This window comes from Lolium rigidum, chromosome 6 (assembly GCF_022539505.1).
Source record: "Lolium rigidum isolate FL_2022 chromosome 6, APGP_CSIRO_Lrig_0.1, whole genome shotgun sequence".
NCBI classification, from domain to species: domain Eukaryota; kingdom Viridiplantae; phylum Streptophyta; class Magnoliopsida; order Poales; family Poaceae; genus Lolium; species Lolium rigidum.
This window is the reverse complement of record NC_061513.1, coordinates 229,788,066-229,800,043: the sequence shown is the minus strand read 5'-3', so window position 1 is coordinate 229,800,043 and position 11,978 is coordinate 229,788,066. Positions and strand designations below refer to the sequence as shown.

General features: G+C 45.4%; 2 long non-coding RNA genes across 2 annotated transcripts; both read right to left on the bottom strand.

Moving 5' to 3' along the window:
* Positions 1 to 374: 374 nt before the first annotated feature.
* On the bottom strand, positions 375 to 10,356 carry LOC124667491. The gene is made up of 3 exons (XR_006991313.1): positions 10,263 to 10,356; positions 2,479 to 2,624; positions 375 to 601 (listed from the first exon to the last, which is right to left on the bottom strand). It is a non-coding gene; the product is annotated as an uncharacterized LOC124667491 (long non-coding RNA).
* Positions 10,357 to 10,388: 32 nt separating this feature from the next.
* LOC124667454 lies at positions 10,389 to 11,396 on the bottom strand. Its single transcript, XR_006991295.1, has 3 exons — positions 11,285 to 11,396; positions 10,829 to 10,949; positions 10,389 to 10,685 (listed from the first exon to the last, which is right to left on the bottom strand). It is a non-coding gene; the product is annotated as an uncharacterized LOC124667454 (long non-coding RNA).
* Positions 11,397 to 11,978: the final 582 nt, after the last annotated feature.

The window sequence follows — 11,978 nt, the reverse complement described above, 5'->3', positions numbered from 1 at the left end:
GCCTCCTCTAACAATCTGATTCTCATCTCTGACGAGGAGGACAACCAATCCCGACAAGTCATCGATCTCTCCGATGATGATGGCGACGTGATAATGGTCGAAGCTAACGACCAAATCGTCGTTCTCTCTGATGACGAGGCTGACGAGATGATCTCCGGCGACAATGGCGGAGCTGGTATTGACCCCAACGAATTTCATGAAACCTTCACTAGTTTGCTCTTTAACTTGTCTCATTAGTAGATGATTATCACATAACTAGTAGAGCTCAACCCAATGATCTTTTGGTCCAGCTTCGTCCCTGTCCGGCGACTCACCTGACGATGGCGACACCAACTCCGGTGACTCACCCGAGGATGGCGACACCAACCCCGGTGACTCACCTGAGGATGGCGACACCAACCCCGGTGACTCACCTGAGGATGGCGACACCAACGACACCTCCACCAAGAGGTCCAAGAGGCCCAAGAAGTACAACACATGGTGCCACCAGGACCAACACAAACTGATGGATACCATCAGGGAGATGAGTGAGAACAACTCAGGAACCATGCCCTCGGCATTGGAAGTCCTTACGGCGCTACAGAAAGATGGCTCCCCGCTCCTGCGCACCGGCAAACTTGATAAGAATACAATCTACCAGAAGATACGGCATCTAAAAAAGAAGTTAGAAAAAAAATTGCATCGCAGAGTTCCGCGGGCCGCGTGCTCTACATGAAAAAATGATAAATGAGCGCTCCATAAAGATGTGGCCAGAATTGGTTGTCGAGAAGGAGGCACAAGACGAGCAGAGGCACGCAGCACGGCCGTAGGAGGAACCAGTGTGGAGTTCATCTGATTTTTTATGTTTTTTTTGGCAAAATAAATTTTATGTGCCAACTTCATTAGACAAGAATACTCGTATCGTGTCACACTTAGATTTTGAGCAAAATATTTTATATATATTAAATAATCTTTTTTGTTCGTATGCGTTGGCTAGGAGAAACAGAACCTGAAACTTTCAGAGAGAGACCCATGGTTATGCGTTGCACGTAGCAACTTTTCTTATGCTATGTGCTTGCGCCATCCCACGAGCCCGTACTCAGAGCGAGATCATGCTTAACTGAAAACTTAACTGAAAGTGCAAACAGCTAAACTAACTGAAGCTCAACGGACACGGGTGGACAGTTTGGGTCAACCGTTCTGCCCAGCCATGGTCTGGATTCTTCCTGATTGTTTTTTACCTCATGTATTTCCTACTTATGGTGCTCTGTGATAAGAATGTTCTGTTTTGAGGGGTTTTGGCTGTTGCTTAGTTCATTGTCTTACTGATGTGTGCATCTGGCAGGAAGTAGACAAAGCCACAGCAGAGGCTCGCAAGGTAAGAGGATTGGGCAACGACAGGCTGACGCTGCTAGTGCAACTAGGCTTGCGACATGCGTCGACCATGGCCAGTGTGAGCTAGCCATTCCTTGTGCAGTGGTCTATGTCAAAAAAATTACCTTACTCACTTGTCGGTGGAAGTTTCATTGGTTTGTGAAACAAGTATCGTGCATACTCAATTTTTCTATTGCAAGCTTATATTCGGTGGGAAAATAATGATAGAGAAAAACGTATAGGTGATTCTTACTGGAAATAGTTTAAGAATATTTTCCAAGGATAGTAGTTCCGTAGTTATAAAAATATTCCACGGCTGCTGTTGTGTAGGTTTATCTAAATGAAGTGTGATTCTATAGATCTATTAAGTATTCTCAGGCGATTCTAAGGTTTATATAGTGAATTAAAAGATTCATGAAAATAATTGAAAGCTTTCTGAAGCATTTGTCTCAACACTTTCCTCTCGACATCTCAACACTTTCCTATCATTAGTTCTACCATTTTGGTGTCACCTTGATTCTTAACTGCTTTTGTTCATCTCAGCTAACAGCGACAGAAATTTTGAAGCTTACAAAGTAACCATGATAGTGTGGCTCGCGGTGCATTGAAAAATACATTTCTTGGTATGTTCTAATTTTCGAAATCGTGCTCCAGCATGCGGGTTATGTTCCAGGAAATGTATCTTAATATATTCTCGTGAAATTTTTGCAGGTTATCTTTGTCACTGAACTTACAATGAATGAATACAACTCTGCTACTAATGTTAAAAGGCTAGCAAATTACTCCAAGATGCTTACAAATTATGCCTTCCTTATTACCTTTTCCAATTGCATTATGAATTTGTTTAAATTTTGGTAAAAAAGATTTGAACTATCCACACGAGCTTTTGATTCATTTCCTTGGTCATGATGGCTCTGGCATGATGCTATGATCTTGATTCTTGAACACTAGATATATGACCTCACAACATGTGCAGGCAATAAAGATAACCCTATGCATTAGTTTAGATTGATAATTCTTGTGGTGGTTTGTTTACTCAATCAGTTCACACCTGATCTCCATAGTTATCTTGCAGGAAACCTAAGAAAGTAGCAACAGAGGCCACTCCAGTAAAAGATGTCTCACCTCGATTTTGACGGAATCCTCTTGTGCATGCTTTGCGGATCTTGGAGAACAAGGACCAATAATAGAATGTGCATGAATTGGGGTTCATTATCGTTGACCAACTGGTACCTCCTGAGCACTCAGTTTTTTGATCCCTCCATGGTGACCTACGCATAAGATTCATGCAGTTAGCTTAGCATTCTCATTCAATTATCTCTCGATATTTACTCAGCCTTCAGATGATGAAAGCCTATGACAATATTTTCTTCTGAGCATTCGGATTTTTGATTCCGTTGTTATCATCTACATATGAAATGCCTACAATTAGGTCAACCTGATCATCATCTTATTACTGGTTGCAACTACACAGCAGTAAGCTTAAGTTTATTGTGTCAGTTCAACGAGAAGCTAAAAGAGGGCCAGATCTACAGGCTCTAATCTTTCATGGTTGTTGGTCCCCGAAACAAATACTGGACAGCAAACCACCTCCATAGAATCAGGATCACTCAGCATACAGGTTATGGAGGTTGTACCGGAGTCTGAAAACTTCCGCTATATGAATACGACGCAAACACATTTTATGCTATTCTACCACGCACAGGAAACAATGTGCTCTTATTAGGTTTCCAGCAAAAAAGTCTACTTATTAAAACCCGTATTACCTACCTCTCATGCTCATTCAGTTCTCTCCTTTATTGTCCATTTTGACATATTGTTGGAGTAGTGACCATGCTAACTGAACTTATTCACGTGTAAGCTTAATGTCAACGCAATGGGATATAGAATCACATACTGAAAATATAGGTGCGACTATCCACTAACAGGCAAGGATGCAATTTTGCTTGCTGCAACTACTAAGGGTCGACCTAATTTTGTCCCTCCGACCGTTGTTGGCGTAGTGGCCAGGAAGTGCGCAGTCGTTGCTGAAGTCACACATGAGACTTATGACACTGACCCTAGAATAGTATTTCTCATTGTCTCAAAATCTCAGCTGATCAATAACCTAGCAACAACAGAGGCATCTTCTAGCCACTATAACCAAGCGATGACAACCTCAAGACAACCGTGCCGACTGATGCAGCTGGGAACACGCAGAGCCAGCTTGAACATGTAACAGACACGGAAGAAGCAAATACTAACCTAAAAGGTCCTTTAGAGACAGAGAGTGATGAGGACTGGTTGGCCCGATCTTTCACGATGCACCTTGTTGATCCATAGGACCGATAGATCTTGAACTCCCTTGACAGATTCAAGGATACTCAAGCGCATATGATTACTCTTGACAACTCAAGAACTCACACATCTTTATTGGATAACTAGACGAACGTCCGAGACGCCGTCATAGGGCCAACCCCGCAGGGATGGTGATAACTGGAACCCAAGGTTCTACATGATCTGAATCAAAACTAGACTAAACTTGATCTATCCTAACCCTAGCCGCACCTCCACTTATATGAGGGGTGGAGTGGCCGGCCAGCCCTAGTGGGCCTCTCTACCTTGGTTTGGACAGGCCCAAACCAAACTGACTCAATTTATTAAAAACCCTAATTGGCCCACATATGACCATAGACATAAAATAAGATAACTAATCTGGTGGAGTCCTGAATCGGGGCTCCACATAGGCCTCCGTGCCCATATCATCCTCCCCCCCTTCAAGAAGCGTTGTCCCCAACGCGTGAGGGTCTTCTGGAAAAGGTGACGTGATATGAACATGACACGTCCTCGCCGTCTTCAAGTCTTGCTTGCCTTCCACACCACATCCTCCCTCGCGGCCTTCTCGACTTGATACAGCACTTGGCGCCTCCTTTCTTCTCCATATGAGCTTGGACTTCGGCGCCAATTCCTTCTTCTTGCGAGGTTTTGATGGACCCTTGTGTCGCTGCACATGACCCTGCACAAGATGTGTAATTCCTGGGCCACATAGATGTCTCACACGTCCATCCTTGCCTCGATGCATCCGCGGTGTCGCGGAAGACTGGACGAGTACTCCTAGCACGGTAGTGCCGCTGCCTACTTGTCTTCACTGACGCGCTCGCCTCCCACTCCTCCCACGCGCATCTGCGCCACATGTACTGAAGTATCATCAGCACAAATATCATCAGTCTGTATACTAGCATCAACACAAACTGGAACTGTAGCACATGCTGCAACATCCACATCAACAACAAGTGTAGCTTCATCCGGCTTGTCACCAACAAGAACTTGCTTGTCATCTACAGGCTTGGCTGAAACATCACCAACATCAATGCTCGGAACATCATGCACATTATGCTGCACATTAGGCTTGTGCAACTTCTCTTTATGCACCACTAACTCCACATCGGACTTGATATGATCATCACCCATAGGCTTCAAAGTCCGCTGTTTGCCACCATGCATAAAAGAATATGTATTTGCTCGCCCGACATGTGTCACATTGCGATCATCTCGCCAAGGACGCCCAAATAGCAATCCACACACCTCCAATGGCAACACATCACAATCGATCTCATCAACATAATCACCAACTGTAAATGGCACACGCACCTTGTGAGTAATCTTCGACATACCACGGCTATTCAACCACTCAAGGCGTTTAGGTTCGGGAAGACGCCATGTAGACAACCCCAACGCTGCCACCATCGCCTTGCTAATGCCATTAGTACGGCTTCCACCATCAACCATCAACTTGCAAGCCTTGCCCTTGATAAAGCAACGAGTACGAAACAAACTCCACCGTCGACTCTTGTCAATTGTCTTGCAAGCATCACCTTGTACCTTCTTGAGTTGCATATTCAGCCCGCTCAATGGTACATCCGCCTCAACGATCATGATAGCGCTCTTGGTATCGAGCCAAGTTTCCTCTCCTCTGAAGATTTCACCTCAACCTTAGTGACTTGTTGGTAGTGGAACAATCCCTGAATAGGAACTATGCACTTGTCCACTTCCTCTATTGCATGCACAACTCTGGACGACTGCTTACGCGGCTGCAATGGTAACCCAAAACCACCACGAAGAAACTTTTTGAAGTCCGCCCAAGTATAAGCATACTCGCCTCTATCAACGGCATCATACCAATATATGTCCAACTCGGCATCCACACGCCTGTGAGCTAGAAGACAGGCATCATACCCAGTGAACTTCCCTTTGTAGCGACGACATCGTTGGAAACCCAACTCCATGTACTTCTCCCATTCTTCGTACTGCTCAATTGTCGCGTCATGGCATAAATACCACTTTAGGCCTGACACACAATGCGGTACGTCCTCCCAACGGCGGATATCAAGGTAATCATTGAAAACATCACCGGATTTCGTGCCACGTGAACACCGTATGCCACGCACATCGTCTCCAAATGAAGCAACAACAGTAGTAGCATCAAGGAGCATCGCCGGAGAAACGAGAACAGCGGTAGCTAGTATTGTTGAAGAAGCAACCACGATAACAGGAGAAACCGCCGGAGGAAAAGCCGCGAGGAACAGACGCCGTCCCGGCCCGGGACCCGGTTGGACCGGCCTCCGGAGCCGGCCTGCCGGTCTCCGGCCCGGTTGACCGGTCGCCAACCGGATCGGCTGCCTCGTGCGAAGCAAAAGCTGGAAATTGGCGAATTTCCGAACTTCCCGGTTTGCGGCCGGTTGGCCGGATTTTACGCCGAGCTGCCGGTCAACTGGCCGGTTGGACCGGAGTTTACGCCGAGCTGCCGGTCACCGGCCGGTTGGACCGGAGTTTACGCTGAGCTGCCGGTCCATCGGCCCGGTTGACCGGATTTCGACCAGATTTTTCCTGGTCGCGAATTTTCGTCTTCTTCCCGATTACGGTCGCGATTTTTCGCGATTTTGACCTCCGAAACAGCCATGGATGACCTCCAAACTCCACCAAACAATGCCAAACTTCCTCCAACCAAACTCCTTCGACCGAGAGCCAAACTCCTCCGATCTTAGAGCTAATCTTCTCCGCAGCAAACCGATCCAAAGAGATCGATCAACAAAACCTCGCCGTGAGCAACCCAGAAAGCTGATACCACATGATACGGTGGATCCAAGCCGATCCTCCTAGATTGATGTCCGATCTTTCACAGCGAGAACCTGGGGTAGAGAATCCTCCCAACAACGCGATGAACGCAGCCTGGAGAAGAGGGAACGAATCCAGCAAGCAACGGATCGATGAACGATACGCCTCAAACCAAGAGCTAGATAATCCTTGATGAACACAAGAACCTTCGCGGCGGATAATAGTATAGATAAACGGCAGCGCCGTACCCCCGGAGGGATGATACACGTGAACACACGCAACTAGGTATAACCTAACTTTTAGACTTAATCCTCGTATCTATGGCTGTCCTAGTGTACCATGCCTGGATAAACCTGGCTCTGATACCACATGATGAGGACTGGTCGGCCCGATCTTTCACGATGCACCTTGTTGATCCATAGGACCGATAGATCTTGAACTCCCTTGACAGATTCAAGGATACTCAAGCGCATATGATTACTCTTGACAACTCAAGAACTCACACAACTTTATTGGATAACTAGACGAACGTCCAGAGACGCCGTCATAGGGCCAACCCCGCAGGGATGGTGATAAGCTGGAACCCAAGGTTCTACATGATCCGAATCAAAACTAGACTAAACTTGATCTATCCTAACCCTAGCCGCACCTCCACTTATATGAGGGGTGGAGTGGCCGGCCAGCCCTAGTGGGCCTCTCTACCTTGGTTTGGACAGGCCCAAACCAAACTGACTCAATTTATTAAAAACCCTAATTGGCCCACATATGACCATAGACATAAAATAAGATAACTAATCTGGTGGAGTCCTGAATCGGGGCTCCACATAGGCCTCCGTGCCCATATCAGAGAGTCCAATGTGTTCTAATGTTCTTCGTACCAAGACATGAGCCGGACGACCAAAAGTAAAAAAAAAAAGAGAGTTGTGTCTGCAAACAAAACCACAAAAAAGAAACTATATTTTATTTTCAATTCGTATTGCAGACCAAATCACGCTGGTCCAGCCAATGGGCTCTTTAGGGAGAAGCAGAAATCCTAGCTTTACATGGTGGCCTATCGGTTGCACACTTTATATATCACTGCAAAAGAACACTAGCTGCACAGCCTATTCTTATTGAAACTACTGCCAAGACTGCAACCACAACACATGACCATATCAAACACACTAGCAAGAAGATCAACGATGAGGCTACAGATGTGGTTTCCCATCAGTTTGCTAACTTTTACATTCAAGACTACAATGTATCTATCTTATGTAATGGTAACTTTTTTTATCTTATGTAATGGTACCTTAGATGGACATCCTCATAATCCTCTGAGATTGCTTACCTAAAACTTTATGTATAATTATCCACTGCATGAAACCTTACGTATAATTATCCAGTACCTAGAACTTCATGTAAAGCTTAGCAAGTGATGCAGTAGTTTATTAAATATGGAGTTTATCTTCTTTTTATTTCTTTCCAATGATGCAATACTAGGCATGAGCATTCGCATATCTCTGTGCTCTTTATTTCTTCCAAATGATGCAGTCATAGGCATGAGCATTCACATATAATATAGGCATCTACTTCCTGCCAGAAGGCAGGCACATTTTGTGTATCTCTCCTCCCAGTAAAACTACCATGTGTTATATGCATTTCAACTTGTAGACTACCTAAAAAGCGCATACGTACATGCAGAAGTAAAACAACCTGATAAGACAGGGAGCACTGCCACTAGATACAACTTTTAACAGCCACTACTATTGCTTCCTTAGATATGTACATGTAAAATAAACACTCAGTAAATAAGCGTATACATATAGCTTCTTGCTATCAGCCATGTGTCACGCACACATGGAAGAGTAAGAGTTTAACAAATTATAATCCAGATATGAAGAGGCCACAAAGAAATCAGTACTGTGGACAGGGAGCACTGCCTTTGTAGTTCATATTTGTATCTCTGCTTTTAGCACTTGGTGATCGAGTTGGATTGACCACTCTCTTCAGGCGGAAGCAGCCTTCGATGCATACTCCGCGCGCACTACCAAGCACTCAAGCAGTGCATCGGCTGCAGCCAAGGACTGGTGCACGTCAGCATGAGGACCAGATTGGTGGGAGACTGCGAACTAACACCTTTGACTCGTGCAGCACCATGGCTTAGGACATCTACAATGTAGGCGCTTAATCCAGGTGCTAGGATCCTTTTCCTTGTAGTTATACCAAAACCCCGATCGATCTCAGGATTTAGTGTGTCGATGCGAAAAGTTGTGTCGGGCGCTAAGCCGAATTTTTTCCGCAGTACCTTGAGCGACGAGCGGCAGACATTAGGAAAAAAATAGAATTGGAGGGTCATAATACTCCTTCCTCAAATGGAGTAGACATGTAGAAGAGAGAAAACAACAACAACATCAAAGCCTTTTCCCATGCAAGTTAGGGTAGGCTAGATATGAAACCCAACAGAAAAGAGGACCAAAACAAGGAGAAAGAAAGAAAAAGAAAAAATAAAGGAAAGAAAAAAAAGGGATAAAAGGAAAGAGAAAAGAAGCGAGTGACTAAGGTTCCGGCACATGGATCGCTGATCTTCATGCAGTTATCAAAAGCCAAGACTTTAGGTACATTCCAATCCCACAGGTCTCTTTTTATCGCCTCCGCCACATCAACTTTGGGCGTCCTCTACCCCTTCTAGTGTCCTCCATACTCTTTAGAGTTCCACTGGAGGCCTCCGCTGGATATGCCCAAACCACCTTAGTCGGTGTTGGACTAGCTTCTCATCGATCGGTGCCACCCCTAGCCTATCAATAATTACCTCGTTCTAATCCGGTCATTTCTTGTATGGCCGCACATCCAACGCAGCATGCGCATCTCCGCGACACTCATTTGTTGGATATGTTGTCTTTTAGTGGGCCAACATACTTGCCCCATAAAGCATCGCCGGTCCGACAAGCTGTCCTATAGAACTTACCTTTTAGTTTTTGTGGGACCTTCTTGTCACATAGGATACACGATGCATGCCTCCACTTCATCCACCCTGCATTGATCCTGTGGCAAACATCCTCATCGATATCACCATTGCTTTGCAACATTGGTCCCAAGTAACGGAAGGTGTCCCTCTTGGGCACTATCTTTCCTTCTAAGCGACATCTCCGTCTTCGCCACCAACACCACTAAAGTCACATCGCATGTACTCAGTCTTGGTCCTGCTAAGTCTAAACCCATTTGACTCCAAAGTTTGCCTCCATAGCTCTAACTTCCTATTCACGTCGGCCCTAGTTTCATCTACTAGCACCACATCATCAGCAAAGAGCATACACCAAGGAATATCTCCTTGTATATCCTTGGCCACCTCATCCATCACCAAGGGAAACATGTATGGGCTCAAGGCTGACCCTTGATGAAGAAAAAGGCAAAAATGATGGAACCACACAAGATCGGGTGGACATTCCTAAGGAACCTTCACACTACTAAACATGTGGGCATTCCTAAGGAACCATCCCAAATGGGCGAAGAGCTACAAGCGATGATTGCTTTTAATATTCTTCTCAGTTTTCCAATAAGATATGTTCATTTCTTTGCCTTCTTACAACTAGTTTCATTTGTATTGAGAATTTTATGATGAGTGATCGATGTTCCTCTCGTTTGCATATAAGTTTCCATTTTATGTAACTACTATGTGGACAAAACAATGCTCACATTACTAGCATATATGCATTAGTTACAACAATTAAAAGATGTAGTACAAAGTAGTGACTTTGTAGGGCATGCACAGATTAATTAAGTCCATGAATCACCCAAAGAGGCCAACGGGAAAAGATACATAAAGTTTTGAACTCGACCTTGGTCGGAATCCAATTGAAGCAAAATCACAATAGCAGGCTTCCTCTCTCTTCTCCTCATGACAGATATGCATCGAGTTAAGTTATCTCCTCTTACTGCAGTGCAACACTAGCACAATGCCGTGACCCACATCCCTTCTGCTCTGCTGCACAGATTTAATCAATTGCCGGGCGCTTGGACAATTTTCTTCCACACGACCCGTATCGGCGAGCATCCGGCGCTTGGAAAAGAAAACCATTGGAGACTCGACGAGCCTTTCCTCAACCGTTTAACGGAAATCCAGCTGAATCACAGGGAGGCGGAAGCTCTCCATAATACATTTAACCAACAGAATCCATCAAAAAAGTTTGGTACTACAGCTGAATCAGCGGAAACTTGTTGAAGCGGTACTCTAAATCTCTGGGCTTCTCCCAGCTGCAAACCTGAAACATGTGCACGAGTGAAGAAAAAAAAATTGGAATTGCCACAACCATACAGGATGCATCAGTTATGGCAGCTAAAAGATGTAGTAGAAAGTTGTAATTGCTCAATGAGCTGATGAGAGTAATTTACTGCTTCTCCATACCTTGCAATGGACTGAATCTGCTCGATGCCTAGCTGATGAGAGTAACTTACTGCTTCTCCATAACTTGCAATGGACTGTAATCTGCTTGATGCCTAGCTGATGAGAGTAATTTACTGCTTCTCTATAACTTGCAATGGAGATTTCATGAAGTAGAGTCAGCTTATACGGTGCATCAGTCATGAAAACATAATACATCTCTAAATGAGATACTAAATACTGATTTTAGTTTGGACATTAACAAATAATAATTCGATTGCACCTACTGGCTGAACAAGCTATGAACAAGGAACAAGAAATAATCAATTGCATCATCATCGGTATATGTGAGAACAAATTCGTCACTGGGACTGAACTCAAAAGCATTTGCAATCTTTGACAAAAGTATCACAGGAATTACAAAAATTGATAGTCCCCGTGTAAATCTGTAACAAGAGATATACATGAGGAGGAGGGAACCTGCACTTGCTCCAAGGATGGCAGGGCCATGGAGTCGAGCCTGGGCGGCGCCTACGGCACGGAGAGCCGTCTGCCGATATTTCCGGCGTGAACGTGCGCATCAGCCCGCCGAGCGCGCCACCCTGCACGGCCCGGCCTCGATGTGGGTGGCCGAGCTTCTCCATCCACGCTCGCACCCCCGTCTCCAGCGACCTGAAGCGGCCGACTCCACCGCCGCGGTCGACGAGGAGGCCATCGCCACCAGCGTCTGCCTCTTCTGCCCCACCCTTACATTCTCGAAGCTGCCCGCTGCTCCGGCGAGGTTGCTCAGCGGTGATGATTTATCCCCTTCCTCGGACGCGAGGAATCGACCGGAATGGGTGAAAAATTGCGAACTGGAGTGCACGGTCACGCCAAATCGCGAAACCAGGGGACACGGCGCACCACCGGCGAGCGGGGTTGACAGGGCCGGTCCACACGTATTCAGGGCCCTGGGGTAAGACGGCGAGAACGGGCCCTTGTTGACATTTTTTAGAATGCTTTTTAACTCACATAACATATATTGAACTACATGTTGCAAGTAAGGAAACAATATAGTTATACAAAGACCGCTCTCTTTTTTCAAAAAGCCTACCCAATCTATCCATATTACTCAACGGCAGTGCAAAAACTTCCAATAGTACAAGTTATAAATAGCGAAGACTACAAACACTTG